The sequence below is a fragment of the Pieris rapae genome, chromosome 7 (genome assembly GCF_905147795.1).
Source record: "Pieris rapae chromosome 7, ilPieRapa1.1, whole genome shotgun sequence".
Taxonomy (NCBI): Eukaryota; Metazoa; Arthropoda; class Insecta; order Lepidoptera; family Pieridae; genus Pieris; species Pieris rapae.
In genome coordinates, this window is record NC_059515.1 from 8,812,032 (window position 1) to 8,820,483 (window position 8,452).

Below are 8,452 nucleotides of genomic sequence, written 5' to 3' on the forward strand. Positions count from 1 at the left end.
TTTAGCTTCTGTTACGTGAAAATGTTAGACGACTTCTTGGTGCCTGTTTCTAAAAAAAATCCTAATAAATTCCCAAAATATGTACTTTAATAATGAATAAAGGTTTTTTATAAAAGATTTGCTTCTTTTTAAAATCGATCAACTAATAAGTTTCTAAAAATTATATTATTATTAATATATATCTATCGTATGCTATGCAGGGGAGTTCATAATTAGCGAGGGCTACCGTAAATACACAATAAAAACCCTTGTGGGAATTAATGTGTAGGTTTATAGGATTGTTTCCCCATATAAATTTTCAGGGCTTATTTTTCATGTTTATTTATTATGCTATGATACTTTTTAATTAACATAAATGTGGGCAATCCTTAATGTTTATTTTTCTCGAAGTACAAATTTTCTAAAATTACCAATCTACCTCAACACAAATATTGTTTTATGAAGCCGTAAATAGATTTGGATCTTTTATGTTAAAACATTTGACAAAGTAAAAATTCCGTTCATTTGATTGTTGTTTATTTTTCTCAACTTTGCTTTTGTCCAAAACACAAATACTTTAACTATAAATACATTCGATTTAAAAAATGATTAATTATTCAAAGAAGGCAACGATGTCATCGTGATGTTTAGTCCCATCTATAAATGTAATGTATTTTAGATAGAGCTGTCTACTAACTACTGATACTTGACAAACTACTGATACTTTACAGGTGTAAACACTTTATTTCTCAAGAAAGACAAAAATGTCATTTATATGAGAATAACACTTAAGATTAACATTACATTATCTTCTCTCTTAAAATAACCATAATAAAAAGATAATAATGCAATAAACTAAAAAGTAATCAATGAAATATCAATTAAAAGTAATTATTAGAAATGAATTAAAAGTAATTTTATATAACATATTCACTTAGCTTCGATTTGAATGAATTGAAAGAAGTAATATTTTTATATATTTGTGGGTAATTTATTATACAGCTTCGTAGGTAAACATTCTTATGCAGTAGTTCGTAGCATACTTCTATGAGTTACACGTTGTAGTTTTGAGAATGTTAGGCTAGTGTGGAAAGAAAACGTTCAACATTAAATCATTAACAAGAGCATGTGCGCGTTTATTGATGCGTTTATATTATAGTTACTATAATCATAATTATTATTACTAAGCCTCATTTATTCCTTGATAAATTTACAATTTACACACGCATGGAATATATACATATATATCTATTTTTTGGGCCTCTTATTGAGTATAGGCCTTCTCCAATGGGCTTCAGCTCACTCTGTTTTGAGCATATTTCTGCCAATGCTCTCCATCAACTCCCTTAAGCTCGTCGGCCCACCGTGCAAGAGGGCAACCTCGCTTTTCTTCCTGATGGCCCTTTCCGTTGTAGTTTTATTATCTATATATAATAAGCTGTAAAAAGTCAAGTGACGTGTAGCAGTGGGGTATACTGGACTAAACTGGTTTTCAGGCTATATAAGCACGGCGCGCTGTATAGTCAGGCGCACTTCTTCGACGCTCGCACTAGATATAGGACGTTACTATTGTTGTTGAAATTGTGGTTAATTTCGTGTAATTTAATTTGGTTATTTTTAGTAATTTTATTTGTTAATTTCTTACTTCAGTAGTGGGATTCGTTCTCATTTCTGATTAGTTTAAATTAACGCCCACGTGGTTTTATTTTAGTCAGTTTGAAACGCGAGTGATATACGTTTAATAAAAATAATGGAGGGTAGGCGGTGAACACGTAAAAAAAAGACGGTGTGCCCGTCTCTGGGCTTGAAGAAACGTTACAGTCGATATTAAACCGTCAACCGACGCAAGCGACTGAGCTATGTCCACCAGTGGTGTCACCACAACAGTGCTCAGCAACACCACCGCGAGGGGATCGGCCCTTTGCACCGACATGCGCAACACCATCGGATTTGCTGCTTTCTTCCTTAAGTGACACTCGTTACCACCTGGTACTGACGGTTCGCACAATGGTACTGAGAACGCTCCGGTGCCAAGTTCAAGCAGCGCATGCGAGTCAAGCACTGATCTGGTACTTAATCAGGTGACCGACAAACTAGTAAGTGCGTTGAGCACAATTCTGGTAAGATCTAACTCCATTTATATTTCTAATTTTGATCCGTCTTTCAAATATTTCGATATATGGTGTGAGGAGGAAGACTCTGCGCGGTTGTCTAATTATTGGGATGACCGTGAGTGTGTATCTCTGATTGGATATTGTTTGAAAGGGGATGCTAAAGTGTGGCTAAATGAGTGGCTTAGTAATGATCATAGTTGAGAGAATTTAAATAGCTTTTTCCGTAGCGAGTAGACATAGCAAATATTTTATTCGACGTAATGACAACAGACTCTGATAGTTATCTCACGTATTGCGTGTTGTACGAGAAATGAGTGAAGAGTTAATTGTCGCAGTAGTTATTTGGGGTATTAAGGACCCACAAGTTCGCGCCGCCGCGACTAGTGCTAATTTATCATCGGTAGGCTTAGATAAATTCCTTTCATTATATACCAAGCCCCTAGAACCGCGCTCTATAATACAAAATCACGTTAAAAGGACAAATATTTTCAAGAGGAAGGTGATTGGGTTCTTAAAGGCAAGGTGTTTTTATATCGTAGGCGACTACCTAGATCATAGATTTGAAATTAACGCGGGGAACATCACTTCAGATGTTATTAAATACAAGAAAAATAAGCCTAACGTTTAAATCGTTGTATTTTTTGGATAGGAATTTTTACAAATATTGGTGTCTAACTAGCTCTACGCTGTCATTTTTCTAAATGTGTTTTTCTAAATGTGGGATTTGATAACTAGTCTTGTTATTCAATAGATCAAATAAATAAAATATAAGATGACATTTGCATGCCTATTCATATGTGGCGGATTTTTGTAATTTATGTAACTAAAATTTGCGAAATAATTCCCGAAAACGAGATAATTTTCAGTCAGTCAGTCAGTAATATTAACTGTTTTTCATCTGGGGAAATTGGTCATATACAAATTTTGTGTCCAAAAAAAAAACTAAGTATGAAACCGCACCAGAGACTCAATCTACAAACAATTCAAGTTTAGAAAAAAGGCAGTTTTCTAATATCAAAATTATTTGCACATTTTGTAAGAAGGTAGGACATAAAACGGAGGACTGTTTTGTTCGACAGCGTTCCGAGTCGAGCGGTAGGCTAAATTAGTTATAGTTTACCGCCCTTATAAAATGTCGTATGATGAAAAATTACGCGTTAGAGATATCATAAAAGATGTGTTAAATCAATAAATAATTAGAGATAGAGATTTGTAAAGAAAAAAAGCGATTCAGATAGGCTTTGTGTCGACTTTAAACTTAAAACTCAAAGACACTTAAAATACCCGCTTCCGTTAATTGAGGACCATATTGTTTGGCTAGGTAAAGCTACCTATTATATTTACCTTGATATGGCTACTGGCTTTCACCAGATAAAATTAAATAAAAAACATCGACACCACTCCGAGATTCGTAACACCTGAGGGTCACTATGAGTACATAAAGATGCCATAAGAATTAGGCAATGCACAGGTTGTATATCAACGAATTATATCAAATACGTTACGATTTTACATAGATTCAGGCAGAGCCCTTGTGTGTTGTAATTGTGTATATGACGTATTATTACCTAGTAAAACAATAGAAGAGGGTTTAGGTACATTACATGATGTGTCAGAGATGGGGGTAAGAGTAAGGGACCCAGACAGGCTTTTCCATTAATTTAAAAAAAAATGTAACTTTCAGACTACGGAGATCGAGTATCTATGCCGAGTCATTAGCAATGGTCAAGATATGAAGACATCGTGCATTGCGAGGTTGACTCGCAAGGGTGTGCATTTCAATGGCGGCGATTTTGTATTTGTGCCAAGCTGTTGGTAAGCTAGACTCCTGTATGCGCGGACCATATGTGGTTTTAGCGACGTTGTGGCAGGACAGATATGAACTAAAATTAGTCGCTGGTTCTTATGGTAAAGCTGCCGCGGAATACTTGTTGCCCTGGCGCGGGGAATGGACCCCTGATGTGTGTGCCGCATTCTTTGAGAGTAAGTAATTTTTACTTGCCTTTTCAAAACTTATGTATGTTGATAAATGTTTGTGAGAACTGTAATTTTATTAGGACTGCTTATCATATAGGTAGTACCTATTTTGGTAAAGACCTGCGGGAGTCTTGTGTGATAGTAATGGAGTCGCTCTTACTATCAATAGCAATGGATTCGCTCTTGCTTAGTGTGATGTACAGTAATGGAGTCGCTCTTACTGTTAAAGCAATGGAGTCGCTCTTGCTTAGTGTGATGTACAGTAATGGAGTCGCTCTTACTGTTAAAGCAATGGAGTCGCTCTTGCTTAGTGTGATGTACAGTAATGGAGTCGCTCTTACTGTTAAAGCAATGGAGTCGCTCTTGCTTAGTGTGATGTACAGTAATGGAGTCGCTCTTACTGTTAAAGCAATGGAGTCGCTCTTGCTTAGTGTGATGTACAGTAATGGAGTCGCTCTTACTGTTAAAGCAATGGAGTCGCTCTTGCTTAGTGTGATGTACAGTAATGGAGTCACTCTTACTGTTGATAGCAATGGAGACGCTCTTGCTATGTAAAAAAAATAAAAAAAAAATGAACTAATGTTGTGTCGAGAGTAATGGATGCGCTCTTACTTTCGATGAAGTTATGTTAATTTAACGTTATAATAACAAAAATGATGTAATTTTTAGGTGGCGCTGATGATGACGATAGTCCTTCACCACAACCACCGCACGTGATACAAGAGTCATCAGCAGGTCAAGTTTCAACATGCCAACCTGCCTATCATCACACGGGCGAGGACGCACCGTCGTCAGGAGAGGCCGAATAAGCTGTAAAAAGTCAAGTGACGTGTAGCAGTGGGGTATACTGGACTAAACTGGTTTTCAGGCTATATAAGCACGGCGCGCTGTATAGTCAGGCGCACTTCTTCGACGCTCGCACTAGATATAGGACGTTACTATTGTTGTTGAAATTGTGGTTAATTTCGTGTAATTTAATTTGGTTATTTTTAGTAATTTTATTTGTTAATTTCTTACTATATATAAAAGAAAGTCGTGTTAGTTACACCACTTATAACTCAAGAACGGAAGAACAGATTTGGGTGAAAATTGGAATGGAGGTAGCTTAGAGCCAGGAGACGGACATAGGATACTTTTTATCCCGTTCGGCAGCGTTCCCGTGGGACTTGACATGAAACGTCAGTCACTATAAAACGTGGTATAACAAAAAAGAATAATAAAACGCAAATGATAGCTATGTAATTGACGTATAATGACAGCTATGTAATGACGTATATATGACAATTTGATATTTGTAAGAAATCAATATTCAAAATATTTCTATTAAATAAATAATTAAATGTAATGATAGTGCCATTGCCCATTCGTATAAACAGTGAAGAGAACTATAAAACTCGACATGGTCGTTTGTATTCAGTTCATCCAAATAATGATTAATGTTTCTATTTGTTGTTGTTGTCGAAAGACGCATTTAATCGAGTATTGGAGCGGGAACGTGAATATGATCACCAGGAATTAGATTTAGTAGTTCAAACGAATGTAACCCTGTTGAATTACCAACAAAAGCAAGTTTATGATACTTTAATGAAGGCAAACGATGATGAAAATGGCAAGACATTCCTCATGTCATTAGTTTTAGCAACTGTTCGGGCGAGATCCAACATAGCGGTTGCAGTTGCTTCTTCTGAAATAGCAGTCACATTGTTAGAAGGTTGCCGTACGGCTCATTCAGAATTAAAATTACCGTTAAATCTTCAAACTATTGAAGAACCAACGTGTAATATTGCAAAACACTCAGCAATGGCAAAAGTTTTAGCGGCATCGAAAATCATCATCTGGGACGAATGCACAATGGCGCATAAACGTGCATTAGAAGCACTTAACCGAACATTAAAAGATTTACGCAATGACTCAAGATGTTTTGGAGGAGCAATGATTTTACTGTCTGGCGATTTCCGCCAAATACTGCCAGTAATTCCAAGATCTACGGCTGTCGACGAAATAAACACTTGCCTCAAGTCGTCAAACCTATGGCGCTATGTGAAGAAACTGCAGCTGACAACAAACATGAGAGTTACATTGCTTAATGATACATCTGCTGAAGATTTCTCGGAGCAATTGCTGACTATCGGTAATGGTCAAGTACCTGTCGATGAATGGAATCAAAAGACGATTTTATTAACAATGTGTTTCCAAACATTATTTCTAACTACAAAAATAATGAATGGTTGAGTGAGCGAGCAATTTTAGCGGCTAAGAATAAAGATGTAGATGACCTGAACTACATAATTCAAAATAAGATCATTGGAACAATGCTTCATTCAAATCTATTGACTGCGTCACAAATGAAGATGAAGCCACCAACTATCCCATTGAATTTTTAAACTCTTTGGACGTGCCTGGCTTACCACCGCACAATTTACGCCTAAAGGTTGGCTCCGTAGTAATCATGCTTCGAAACATAAACCAACCGTTGCACAGTTTTGCAACGGTATGCGTTTGGTGGTTAGAAAATTGAAGAACAATGTAATTTACGCTACGATAATGATAGGAAATCTCAAAGGTGAGGAAGTTCTTATTCCGAGGATCCCGATGATCCCAACCGATATGCCGTTTGAATTTAAAAGACTTCAATTTCCGATACGTCTTGCATTTGCCATGACCATCAACAAATCACAAGGCCAATCCTTAAAAGTTTGTGGTTTAAATCTAGAACATTCATGTTTTTCCCATGGTCAATTATACGTGGCATGTTCACGGGTCGGAAGACCATCAGCGTTGTTTGTTTTTGCGCCTGATAATAAAACAAAAAATGTCGTGTATCACAAGGTACTTAAGTGAAGAACAACCTATGTACTAAAATACAGAAATAATAATGAATGATTAATGTAGGTATTTAATTTTTTTGTATTTTTTCCAATAAAAAAAACAAACTGCTTATTTATTGCCATTAAGGCGGAACAAAGTTCGCCGGGGCAGCTTGTTGTGTTATATTTATGACATACAACGACCACTGCCTTGACTTGTTTAAGCTATCACTTATACGGAATATGCTTATTTATTACGAATATCTATAGAGCTAAATCACCTGCATTCTGAGCAAACTCTACACAACACACTCACGAACATACTCTCACTTTCACACCATCACAGCACAACCGAACCTGATACCTAATATCACGTTTTAATTAATTTTTATTGATCTTTTATTTTCAATAATGTTTTGTATGCCATCTGTGGCTACGTGTATGTTATTTGATTCGTCAATCAATCAATCAATCATAAATAAATCATAAGCTTTACGGTGAGTTTTTAAATCTGAATTGTAAACAGATTTTTGGCAGACGGTGATCGATGTGTTATTAATTTCACTTTTTAACTCAGCGTTAAAATCTATATATATAAAAGAAAGTCGTGTTAGTTACACCACTTATAACTCAAGAACGGAAGAACAGATTTGGGTGAAAATTGGAATGGAGGTAGCTTAGAGCCAGGAGACGGACATAGGATACTTTTTATCCCGTTCGGCAGCGTTCCCGTGGGACTTGACATGAAACGTCAGTCACTATAAAACGTGGTATAACAAAAAAGAATAATAAAACGCAAATGATAGCTATGTAATTGACGTATAATGACAGCTATGTAATGACGTATATATGACAATTTGATATTTGTAAGAAATCAATATTCAAAATATTTCTATTAAATAAATAATTAAATGTAATGATAGTGCCATTGCCCATTCGTATAAACAGTGAAGAGAACTATAAAACTCGACATGGTCGTTTGTATTCAGTTCATCCAAATAATGATTAATGTTTCTATTTGTTGTTGTTGTCGAAAGACGCATTTAATCGAGTATTGGAGCGGGAACGTGAATATGATCACCAGGAATTAGATTTAGTAGTTCAAACGAATGTAACCCTGTTGAATTACCAACAAAAGCAAGTTTATGATACTTTAATGAAGGCAAACGATGATGAAAATGGCAAGACATTCCTCATGTCATTAGTTTTAGCAACTGTTCGGGCGAGATCCAACATAGCGGTTGCAGTTGCTTCTTCTGAAATAGCAGTCACATTGTTAGAAGGTTGCCGTACGGCTCATTCAGAATTAAAATTACCGTTAAATCTTCAAACTATTGAAGAACCAACGTGTAATATTGCAAAACACTCAGCAATGGCAAAAGTTTTAGCGGCATCGAAAATCATCATCTGGGACGAATGCACAATGGCGCATAAACGTGCATTAGAAGCACTTAACCGAACATTAAAAGATTTACGCAATGACTCAAGATGTTTTGGAGGAGCAATGATTTTACTGTCTGGCGATTTCCGCCAAATACTGCCAGTAATTCCAAGATCTACGGCTGTCGACGAAAT

General features: G+C 36.1%; 1 long non-coding RNA gene across 1 annotated transcript; it reads left to right on the plus strand.

Annotated features, from left to right (window-relative positions):
• The first annotated feature begins 1,633 nt into the window (after positions 1 to 1,633).
• On the plus strand, positions 1,634 to 4,790 carry LOC123689361. The gene is made up of 3 exons (XR_006750351.1): positions 1,634 to 2,099; positions 3,778 to 4,076; positions 4,740 to 4,790. It is a non-coding gene; the product is annotated as an uncharacterized LOC123689361 (long non-coding RNA).
• Positions 4,791 to 8,452: the final 3,662 nt, after the last annotated feature.